This window comes from Equus asinus, chromosome 4 (assembly GCF_041296235.1).
Source record: "Equus asinus isolate D_3611 breed Donkey chromosome 4, EquAss-T2T_v2, whole genome shotgun sequence".
Lineage (NCBI taxonomy): Eukaryota > Metazoa > Chordata > Mammalia > Perissodactyla > Equidae > Equus > Equus asinus.
In genome coordinates this window covers 21,012,748-21,024,903 of record NC_091793.1, presented here as the reverse complement: position 1 = coordinate 21,024,903, position 12,156 = coordinate 21,012,748, and the positions used below count along the sequence as shown (strand labels likewise).

General features: G+C 46.5%; 1 protein-coding gene across 4 annotated transcripts in view; it reads right to left on the bottom strand.

The window, feature by feature from the left end:
* Positions 1-5,379, bottom strand: part of MRTFA (myocardin related transcription factor A) — a 193,120-nt gene extending 187,741 nt beyond the window's left edge. Inside the window, exon 1 of one of the 4 annotated variants that reach the window (XM_070506829.1) lies at positions 5,132-5,379. The gene's annotated coding sequence lies outside the window, so the exon portion shown is untranslated. The remainder of the gene's footprint in view (positions 1-5,131) is intronic. The other 3 variants (XM_070506830.1, XM_070506827.1, XM_070506826.1) reach the window with 3 other exon arrangements.
* Between the last annotated feature and the right edge of the window lie 6,777 nt (positions 5,380-12,156).

Sequence of the window (12,156 nt, the reverse complement as noted above, 5' to 3'; positions counted from 1 at the left end):
TTCATAGAAGTGACACTGTCAGTATTTTTAAGAATCTGCAGATTCTCTTGTGACTCAGTCACAAAAGCTCTCCTTCTAGATTTTTTTTTTTGAGGAAGACTAGCCCTGAGCTAACTACTGCCAATCCTCCTCTTTTTTTCGCTGAGGAAGCCTGGCCCTGAGCTATCATCCATGCCCATCTTCCTCGATTTTATACATGGGATGCCCACCACAGCATGGGTTTTGCCAAGCAGTGTCATGTCCGCACCCAGGATCCGAACTGGCGAACCCCGGGCAACCAAGAAGCAGAATGTGTGAACTTCACTGCTGCGCCACCAGGCCGGCCCCATCATTCTAGATATTTTTACTATGAGCCCTAGTTCCACCTCTAAGCTCTTCTGGAGCACATGCATCTTTAAGTACTGTTTCTGGCTAAACCCATTCTGCAAAGAGAGGGCCCAGTAACTTAAAGAGGGACATGAAGAGGATATGAGATACCCTTAACAGGCACCTGTGCACCTCCTAAGGTCTTATTTTAATTGTGGAGTTCAACTAATAAAATCACTGGGTCACTCTACTTTTCAAAATAAAAATTATCTAGACGTAGGTACTTGAACTAGAAAAACTGATGCTGAAGCAGCAATGACTGACATTTAAATGCCTCTTTCTGAATACTCACATCATTGTACATTCATTCATCTCTGACTCCAACCTCATTCACCAATGCCAGTTCTATGCTACTGCCAAAAAATAATAACGATGATGATGATAATGATGTATGTAAAGCTGTTCCAAGGACTTGGCATATTTTTATTTAACCCTCATAGCAACAATACACAGCAGGCACATTATTATCCCCATTTTACAGTTAGTGAGTCACTGAGAAGAGAAAGTAGCAAGAGTATCATATCACACACCCAGGGTCACACAGCTGGCAAGTGGTGGAGCCAGGATTCAAATTCAGGCAGTACGGTTCTAGCACTTATGCTCCTAACTGCTTCTACTCTGTAGCTGCTTGTCTATCACTCTGATAAGTCACTGTTCTCTTCAATATCAGAAAAATGACTCCACTCTCATTTTACACACACAGATCAAATATTTGTCCTTAGTGTCAATGCTGGTCTAGACTACTTAAAACATTTCATGTGGCCCTAATTCAATGTCCACTTCCACATATTAGCCTATCATGTGGAGGCACATAGTAAGCACCCAATAAATACTTGTGAACATCAATTAAAAGAATTAAATCTTTCCCAATTCCCTCATCTTCCCAAAGGCAATCCTTCCCTCCTCCAAATCATTCCCTCCCCTCCCCAGCACTGTGTACCTTCTTCTAACATTAATTTTTTTCTACACTACCCACGACAGTAGCCAGCATCCAAGATGGCCCCCAGTGATCCTCATCTCCTGGTATCCACATGCTGTGTAGTCCCTTCCTACAACGTGTGACCAACAGAATACTGGAGAAAGGATCATATGTAACTTCCAAAGTAGACAAGGCAGCTTGGCCTCTTGGATAACCTGCTCTGGGGGAAGCCAGCTGCCATGCCCGGAGGGCATTCAACTAGTTCTACGGAGAGGCCCATACGGAAAGTAACTGAGACCTCCCACCAACAGCCTGCACCAACTTGCCAGCCATATGAGTAGCCACCTTGAAGAGGATCCGCCAGCCCAGGTCAAGTCTTCAGATGATCAGCTGACATACCACTGCAATCTCTTGAGAGACTCTGGGCATGAACCACTCAGCCAAGCTGTTCCCAAACTCCTGACTCATAGAAACTGAGAGAGAGAATAAATGTTTATTATTGTCTTAAACACTAAATTTGGGGTAATTTGTTATGCAGCGATAGAGAGCTAACATACTTACTCTCTAAAACTGTAACCTCCTTGAGAGCAGAGACTATTTGCTTGATTCTCAAAACTCCATTAAGGCCTTAGAAATACACAGTGCTTTTATTTGTTGAAGTGTGCCGGGGAGCCATTCCCTTTGTTCAATGTTCCTTTTCTTCCAAATTATATCCATTTATAAACTACTCCCTGAGCCTAAAGCACTTCCTCTGGACTCAATCACTGTCCTCCCTTCTCTCTCAAAGACCATCTGAAATACAAGCACCTGACCAAAGTTTTTTCTCAGCAGATGAAAATGCTCCTTATGTCAGTCAATTCTATCAACCCTAACATTTACACACACACATACACCACTCACTGTAAATATATATTTGTTCAAGTTCATCTTTTATTGAACAAATATTTACTGAGCTTCTACTAGTCCCAAGAACTGCTCTTAAAGCTGGGAACAAATTAAACAAATATCCTTGCCCTTGTGGAACTTACAATCTAGTATATGCTCTTGCTATAGTGGTCTCTCTAAATATAACACAACAATCGTTGTTAATATAACTTCAAAATTCTAATTTCTCCTTCGTAAAAATTAATTATTCAAAACTATTTTTTTCCTTTCATTGTCTATTTAATTGGCCACATGTCTGCAGATCCCATTCCTTGTATGTATCAATGTCCTCCATTTTTACTAAATGTTTCCATGGGTCACACTTTTCAGCAAATGCCATCACATTTATAAGCATAAAATAAATATCATTTGATAAAGATAATCTTTGTTATAGAAGCTCTAACAAATAAATGTGAATAGATGTAGCAAAAAGACGTGTAGGTGGAACTTTCTCACCTCGTTTATATTTACTTCTACAAAGCAGAATGTTAAAAGGAAAAGGGTTTACTGTACTTTTAAGTAAGAGATTCAGGTGCTGGCTGTCACTAATGGTGTCACCTTAGAAATATTACTTAACTATCCTGAGCCTCAGTTTCCCTAACCTAAAGAGGAGCTAAAATCTACCTCATAGCATTGTTGTGAGGATTAAGTAATACATTAAAAGCCTAGCTTAATGCCTGTTACACAGTGGGCATCAAGGATATCAGTTTCCTTCCTCTTCGCTAGGGTTTAAACCTGCATTCAGAAGATGTCAGGAAATTCTCCCAAGCTCAGTTACTTCTGTTCAGAATGGTCTTCCTCTCCTTCATCTAATGATTCAGTTCAAACACCATCTTCTCTTTGAAGTCAAAGGGAAAGCTCCCTTGACTCCCCCATACAATTCTGGGTTTGTACTTAGAATTTATTTCAGAGTGTTACAACTGTCTGTCACTTTCTGCCTCTCCCACCAGACTGTGAGCTCCTCGTGAGCAGGGACCATATCTCACTTATCTTTTTTTTTTTTTTAAAGATTTTATTTTTCCTTTTTCCCAAAGCCCCCCAGTACATAGTTGTGTATTTTTAGTTGTGGGTCCTTCTAGTTGTGGCATGTAGGACGCCACCTCAGCATGGCTTGATGAGTGGTGCCATGTCCATGCCCAGGATTCAAACCGGCAAAACCCTGGGCTGCCGAAGCAGAGTGCGTGAACTTAACCACTCGGCCACGGGGCCAGTCCCTCTCACTTGTCTTGATATCCTCGGCTTTTCGAAAAACACCTGACACACTACAAACATGGAACAAAAGTTTGTTGAGTGAATCAATGAATGAATGAAGTCATTACTTAAGTAGTACCCATAATTACCAATGGGTGACCCAAACTTTATGGTTTTGCCCTTTATGGGCCGAGATGCTGTTTTATACCTCTTTTGAATCCCTTCCTCATAGCACTTGGCAGAGTCTTACGGCCATGGTAGGTCTGCAATAAATACTTTTGGATTATGGTGTACATATTACTCTCCCATCTCATATGATTTTAGTCTAAATAAAAAATGTATCCTAATGGATGTGACTTTTGGAAGCCTTTTCAAACAGGGCTCTTTTTAACAGTTATTGGCAAAGAACTGGAGCAAACGCTAGAACTAGACTAGAGTCCGTTTTTCTTTGCACGTGTTTTTGAAAAAAGCAGTAAGGGTTTGCTTCTTATTAAATTGTTTCATTACGAAACTGAGCATCATAAAGCCCTTTGATTCACTATGAAAAATGCAAACGACATTAGGCAAAACTTTAATAACTTTCAGCCCAAGGTTCCCCACCCTGCAGGCATGGGGCTGTGGGCCAGCTGGCTGTACCACCTCACCCCTGGGAGGTGGCTGCTTTTCAACAGCAAAACTGCATAAGAGAATCTGTAGTATTTTGGGGGGTCTTCTAAAGTAAAATGCATAAATTTAACTTCTTATTGAAAATAAAGATTATGTTACGAGCTTTGACTTCAGGTAGAAAAGATCTTGAAAAGACCTCAAAAACTGGCAACTTGAGGACATTTCAGACATCTTATGGACTTAAAAGTATGTAGAAACACACGAAGCTGGGTGTAATTTCATTAGTACATTTAAGGGACGTATTTCACATTCCTGTCTACACACACTTCATGCCAAGTACAGGCTGGTAAGTAGTTAACTGTCCACCCAACTGTCCTGTAGTTATGCTACGTAACAGTGAGAAAACAGAGAGAAATCCTGACAAAGCCCAGTTGGGCTGGTGCTTAGATACAAACTGGTCCACCAGTCGTTCTCCACTTACAACGACCTCCTGTGACAGGTGTTATCCCCATTTTTCCGATGAGGACACTGAGGCCCAAGATTACACCGCTAGCCAATCGCAGGTTTGAGAGTCTGACTCCAAACTCCAGCCCCAGCCACTCCAGAGTATCAAGGCTTTCTTATGGTACCGGCCAGGGCGGGGGATGTCATCAAAGTGTCCTGACAGACAGACACTTTCTTAGAGGGTAAAGTTCTTGGCCGTCAAGTTTCAAACCTGCCAGCGCCTTGCACCTGGCGGCACTCGGGCTGCTACACAGGCATCAACAAGTCCAGGGGAGCCTCCCTCGCCTGGGAACCCCGGGACTGCACAGGGATCCTGAGGGTTTGCCCAGGATCCCGGGGAAAGCGCCGACACCCGGTCCCTGCAGTCAAAACACGCCCGGGGCGCCACGGGGGCGGGAACCTCGGTGCCTCCCCACCGGCGCGGCCCGGCCCGGCGGCGCACAGGTGCACGGCCGCGCCCCGCTGCCCGCCCCGGCTCAGCGACCCCGGCCTGAAGGGCACCGGGGCGCGAGGCCGGTGCCGCCCGACCCCCGAGGGCGCGCGCGGCGGGGCTGCGAGGAGAAAGGATGCTCGGGGCGGGGCCGCGGTGGGGGAGGGGTCCCTGCCCGGACTCTCACTCACCGCCTCGCTCGCCTCCCTGGCCCGGCTCCGCGGCGGTCCCTGCTCCGGCTCCCACCGCGCGCGTCCCCTCCCGGGGCTCAGCGTCCAGCCAAGGCGCGCGGACCTGGGGAGGAGTCGGCACGAGCGGAGGGCGTGTGCCGAGCGCAGCCCAGGGGGTGGGGAGGATGGAACGGTCGCTCGCGCCGCCGCCGCGGACACCACAGACACGGCCGCCGCCGGCTTCTCTCAGCCACGGAAGCTGCGGGCCCTCCCACCACAGCCGCCTCCCGCCTCCCACACCTCCCGCAGGGGGAGTGACAGTGGCGCTAGCCAATCAGACGCCTTGTGGAGGCCGGGAGCGGCGGACTGACGGGAGGGCGGGGAAGGGAGGGGTACGAGGGAGGCGAGGACGGCGGCGGGACTTCCTGTGACTGACGGCCCGGTGCAGCCAATGGGCAGCGGGGAGATGACCTCATCGCGGAGGGAAGTCTGGAACTGGCGGAGCGGCGGCGAGGGGGTGGGAGGTCGCCGACGAGCCGGAGGCGGGGCGCTGGGGCCTTAAACAGACCGCAGCCCATTGGTCACCCTGTCAAGGGAAGGGCGGTGGACCCCGCTGGAACTCGCCAAGTTGCCAAGGGGTCAATGCCGCGAGCTCTTACTGCATTAATCCTCCCGACCCCGATCCCGATCCTTCCAGGAGGCTGAAAGGCCCCCGCCTGGAGCTCGTAAATCGGTTGCTTGACTTTCACGCTTCCCAAAAGGAGACACAATAAATTCCACACTGGCCTGGAGCCCTGAATTCCCGTTACAGCCCCCGCCCCACCGAGGCCCGTCGCCTCGTTTCTCTGAGTCAGTTTCCCCAAGGTAAAAGGCAGGATGCTGACACCTACCTGCCCCTCCCTACCTGCCTAGAAGGTTGAGATCATCTACAGAGAAAGTGCTTTCGGCTTCGAGAAGAAAAGGAGCTGAACGAACCCAAAAGCTTGTATCCGGAGATTCCAGGAAGAGCATCTGTAAAAGGGAGGGCTGCCCTAGGGGACTCTCGACCACTCTTGCAATTCTAAAATGCTGATATCCTACTCTTTCCAGCATCCACTCATGTAGTGAAGGGGTGTGTGTGTGTGTGTGCACGCGCTCGAGTCTCCTGCATTAGGCACAGAGGCCACACATGGACCTAGTCCATGACTTCAACAAGGAGAAAGAAAGCAGGCTAAAGGGGAAAAAGAAACAAAGGAAGGGCCGCTGTGTAAGTGCCTTGGTGGAAGCTGGCCATTTGCTCCCCTCCCCCACCAATGGGAGGGAGCCCAGAAAAGGAGAAATAACTCCAACTTGGCGGGGTGGAAAAGAGGGGGAAGTGCTTTCCCAAAAGCTTCCTGGGGATGGTGTCACCAGGCAGGGTTGGAGGGAGGAGTAACAGTAGTTAGAGGAAGAAGGGGCTAGGGCATTTTTCCAGGTTTGAGGAGGAGCCGTGGGAAGGCACAAAGACTGAAGAGGGGCAACTCACTTCACATTCCAGAGGAAATTCTTACTATGATGCTCTTTTCTCCCCCAAAGGTTTCTCAGGACTGCCCCTTGCTGTAACTCTCAGAGGAAAAGCAGGAGAGGGTTCTTGCCCCCCTCCAGCTGCAAAAGCCCACAGCCCTGGGTATTCCCAATTATTCATCTATAAGTCAGCTTCGAGTTCGGCACTATACACTGGTCACAGAGTCTTGGAAGTTCAGCAGGATCCTTGTGGCCCCTTAGTCACACACCTTCCCCCAAGGCAAGAATCCTTCCACAAAAGTCCTGATGAAATTATTTATTCAACAAATGTTTCTTGAGTAATACACTGAAGGAGTAAGGCAAATGAAATAGTCACTGTCCTGGGGCACTTTCACCAAACTGGGGGAAGTTAAGGCACATGCTGAGATCAGTGTGATGCCAGGCGGCATACCCCAAGTGTCATGACTAACAAGAGGGTGCAGAGGTACAGCTTAGAGAAGAAAGTACTGCAGGTTGGAATTATTATTATTATTGGGTTGGGGCAGATTTCCCTAAGACAAGGTCAAGGTGGGGCATTCCAGATAAAGTCCACCTAGACACAGCTCTCATGAAAAAGCCAAGGTGAGAGGGAAGCACAAGCGTATCTTATTAGTCATGTGATGAGTGATATGCCCATTAACAGGTTCCCAGACATGGCAAGCTCACCACCTCTCAGATAGGCCTCTTCTTTTTCTGGACACCTTAAGTTGTATGTATTTTGTACATATATACATGTGTATTTGTATATAAAGTGTTTATATGTATTTCTTTTTTTTTCCTCCCCAAAGCCCCAGTACATAGTTGTATATTCTAGTTGTAAGTCCTTCTAGCTCTTCTATGTGAGCTGCCACCATAGCATGGCTACTGACAGACAAGTGGTGTGGTTCCATTCTGCACACAGGAACCAAACCCGGGCCACTGAAGCAGAGCACGCTGAACTTTAACCACTAGCCCACCAGGGCTGGCTCTCTCTATTTCCTATGGAGGATCTGACTCCCTCTAGTCTCTGACCCTAGATTCTAACGTTATCCCCTAAAGCTTAACAGAATGCATCTAATCCTACTTCATCATGACAACATTCCAAATATTTGAAGATAACTGTTATGCCCCCTTTCCCATGCCCTCTACCCATCCCCCAAAGCAACAGAGATAAAATCCCTTCTTCTTGCCACCGTTCCTCAGATGATGGTTTCCATATGCCTCAGTATCCTAATAACTTCATGTGGACATCCTTCAGTTTGTCAAGATCTATTGGGGACATGTGTTACTTTTGTCCTTCCAGCGAACGTTCTGTTTCTTCTCATAAAGGGACCCTAACATCCTCTGGAGAACCACTCCTCTCCGTGCGCTGTTCATATGGCTGCCACAGGGCTGACTTCACTACTCACCTTTCCAGGGATGAGCACATAACCCAGTCCAGCCCGACCAGTCTAGCGCTGTTCTCCCCTCCATACCACTACGGCCATTTGCAGTGATTAGGGAAAGCCATGTGACCCAAGGCCGTCCAACCAGAATGAGTCCTGGGGCCTTTGTTGGAACTACTGGGACCGTGAAGTTCTCTTTGCACTGAAGCTGCTGAACTGTCCAGCTACTCATTTGAAGTTGACAGGGAGGATCACCAAACAAAGTTGCTCAAGGATAAAGTCAATACTAACACAGTCAGTCAGAGCTGAGATACAGATAAAGGCTACAATGGCTGATGACTGAGAACCTGGATCCAGCTGTTTTCTGGCTATTTGATTTTGTGGGTGTCTTAGGTCAGGATCCTTAGAAACAGCCTGTAACAGAGATCTGGTGAACAGGATTTATTACGGGAGGAAAAACATGTAAAGGAGGAAGTTGAGCAAGACAGGGAAACGGAAAGAGTCCAGCCAGGTTCCACTTGATCTTAGTTTGGCCTGATCCACAGCAGAGAGCTCTGGAACATAAATTGCACCGTGGAGTTCTCCGCTCATGAGGCAATGAGCAGCTTTGTGTATCCCAGTATCGGTCAGCCAGCGTCTGTGGGCCATGAGGGGGTTAAAGTCCCCAAAGCCCCTCCCTTCAGCTGAGGGCAATTCTCTGGAATTTCGGGCATCTGGGAACCCTTAGCTGCCAACACTCACAGCAGCTGGGGGATGGGGACACTGGCCTATTTGAGAGATCTGGGGCACCAAGTCTACCTCTGTGGGCCAATACATTCTCTTCCCAGTTGGGTTTCTGTTCCTTGCAACCAAACGGCAACTACCTAAAATACTCAGGTGTGATGTGCCCACCAGAGCACAGTGAGACCCCGGCCTTCCTTGATCTGACTCCCTCCATCCACTAGACTATTGCATTAGAAAATTTCGTGACTCAAACTGACTTTATAACCAATCCTTTCCACCCCCTTTCCTCTAGAGCTTTTTCTCCCTGAGCTGATACGAAGCCAAATTCACTCTTTCATGGACTTCTGTAATTAATCCTTTAACACAAGTGTAGGGTTTTAATATTGCTGCTGATAATTAGCAACTAGTTGTCATTTTGTCCATTTCCATCCTTTGCTGCAACTTGCTATAAACACACGCTGATCCTGCCACTCATCTAACTGGCCACCACTTCTAATCTTGTTGCTGTTGCTGAAAGGGGCAAGTGCAATGACAAAAACTTTCAGCAAACTGCCAGAGACTGATTTCCCCTCCTGCCAACCTGCCAATCCATACTCCTGCAAAAATTACTCACCCTGTCCTTTTCCTCTTTCTCTCTCTTCCTGGGGAATCTCTCCAGAGGTATTTTCCGGGATTTGACCAGCCCTGATTTGATCAGCACATCCTGCTCTTTCCTATTTCTTCTTAAGTCTCTGTTCAGATTGGTCCCTCTGCCTAGAATGTCTTCTCTTTTATCTTTATTCAAACCCCCCAACTCGCATTCCACTTCCTCCAGGAAGCCCTCCTCCACCATTCTTCCAGCCTAAGTGGATCTTTTCCATCTCTGAGAATCCATAGCTCCTACTGTGCCAAGCACAATGCTAACGCATTCAGAATGCACTGTCTTATTTTATCCTTATGGTAGCCATGAGGTGGGTGCTGTTATGATTCCCATTTTTCAGATGAGGGAACCAAGACTTAGAGAGGTTAATTAAGTAACTCAATATCACATAACTAAAAACTAGCAAAGGCAGGGTCCAGGTACTAAAGTTAGAATTCTGGATGTAATTCAATAAACATTTGTTGGCTACATACAAAGAACTAGAGGAAATACAAACAGGTGATATAGACAATCCTTGCCCACAATCAGGAACAGAGTCCATAAATTACACTAATACGAACAATGCGGTAAGGACAGTAGAAATGAAATAAGAGGAGGGAGAGCTCGTGTCTGGTGGAAAACTCAGTCAGGCCATATGAAGGAGTTTATGTTTGACAGGCAGGAATGAGGTGGGGCACTCCAACTTAGGGAACACTGGGAGTAATAGCATAAGGAAGGAAAACATGGGACATGTTTGAGCAAGGCAGTTGTCCGGTTTGTTTGAGAGCTAAGACTCGAAAGTTTGATGGGGCCCTATTGTAAAAGGTAAAGAATGCCACGGTGATGTAGGTATTGGGCTTTTGGGAACAGGGTCTAAACTATGTCTTGAGATTTACCTGGTGGTTAGTTGGTTGGGTAGAAGGACACTGAACTGGGGGTGAGGAGGTAAGTCAGACCAGTACTGTTATCCAGCTGGGAGGAAATAAGGACCTACGAGGGTGGTGGCAGTGGGCTTGGATTTGGATTACTTTTTTGTCCTATACCTGTAAACACTCTCTGTGTCCCCTTACATTCTTGAGACGTGTCAATCATTTTTAAAAAATATACCGTAACCTCTAAACTGCTAATAATTTCTTGAGACGTAATAAGCACTCATCACATATTTTGGGAATTGAGTTGGATGTATGATCAAGGTGGTAAAAATGCTAGGGCTCTCTTTAAAAGGTTTTATAGGACTCAGGCCATGCCTGCAACCATCTACAGTGTTACTTGATAACAAAACTAAACTAGTATTTTTATTCAGCTCTTACTACGTACATCATCATTTCATTCATTTCTTCCAGACGTAGGTACTGACATTATTTTCATTTTACAGGTCAGAAAGACTGAGGGTCAAGCAAGTAGGGTAACCAACGGTCCCAGTTTGCCAGGACTGAGAGATTGAGCTGCTGAACTTTCAGTGCTAAAACCAGGACAGCCCTAGGCAAATCGAGAAGGTTAGTCACCCTACCAAGACACCCCATATCACACACACCAGGGTTCAAACACCAGTCTGACCAACATAAATCCCCGTGGGATTTTATTTTGGCTTTCTGATCAACGCAGCCAATATAAATATCTTATTTGGGTATTTTGGGGATAGAATCCAAGCATACTCTCATACTGAATTTGGCTCGTGTATTTGGACCCTATTTGAGACTGGAGCATATAAAGCGGCAAAGAATCACAAAATGGATGGGTTTTTGTCAGAGAAAAGGAATCCAGGCTGGGGAATGTCTTTTCCTGAGGACACCCTTACCGGAGGGTTTGGCTCTATGAACTGTTCTCTGGCGCCCCCTAGTGATTCAGGGCTGTCACCCCTTCTTTACTCCCTACACCAGAGACCAGGCACCCCAGGTAAAGGGGTGAGATGGAACCCAAGTGAAAGTTCTTACTGTTTGGGGAGAGTAAAGATTTTGTTTTAAAAATAAAAACTAACAGAGCTTTCTTTTTTTTTCTTAAATGAAATCTGGCCATGCTCTCGCAATCTAGGATAAGGACAATCAGACACAAAATTTAAGTGGATACCAAAAAAAACCCAAACTCAATAATCAACATAAATATTTCAATGCAATATTTCAAAAAATCAAAATTAATCCCCTCCACGCCCCATCACGAACAAAATATAAAAATTTAAAATACAAGACAGGCTCTGACCGTGCACTTGCCCTACCCTGCCTCACTTGCCTCCCCCTAAGCTTAATCACTAATCCTGTGAGCACCAGCTCAGGAGCCCAACACCCAGCCACACTGCGAACTCTCCCGTGAGGGACTCCTGAAGGTGGCACCTCAAAACCTCACCATGTGAAAACGGAAGTGGCACCTTTCAGAGTTTTGCACCAAAGAACCTTCAAAGAAGAGAGAACGTCCCCTGCTAGGGGAAGCCAGAAAGCCTGCGTCAAGCAAGAAAGTTCTTTGAGGCTTGTTTAGACATATTTTGAATTTGACTTCATAATATATCCGTTCTTGCTTTTGCTCTGTTACCTTTTGTTGAAGTACATATACTTCAGAAATGTACAGAAATGTGTATATATCGTAATCATACAGCTCGAAGGATTTTCACCAACGGAACACGTGTTTAACCAGCACCCAGATCAAGAAAGAGAACTTCACCAGGCCCCCAGAAGTCCCTCTCATGCTCCCTTCCACTCACTACCAGCCCAAGGTACCTCCACATTGACGTCTGACAGCATAGATTAGTTTTGCCAATTTTTGTTTTTTATATAAGTGAAATGATACGATCTAAAGTATTCTGAGTCTGGCCTATTTTGCTCAAAACT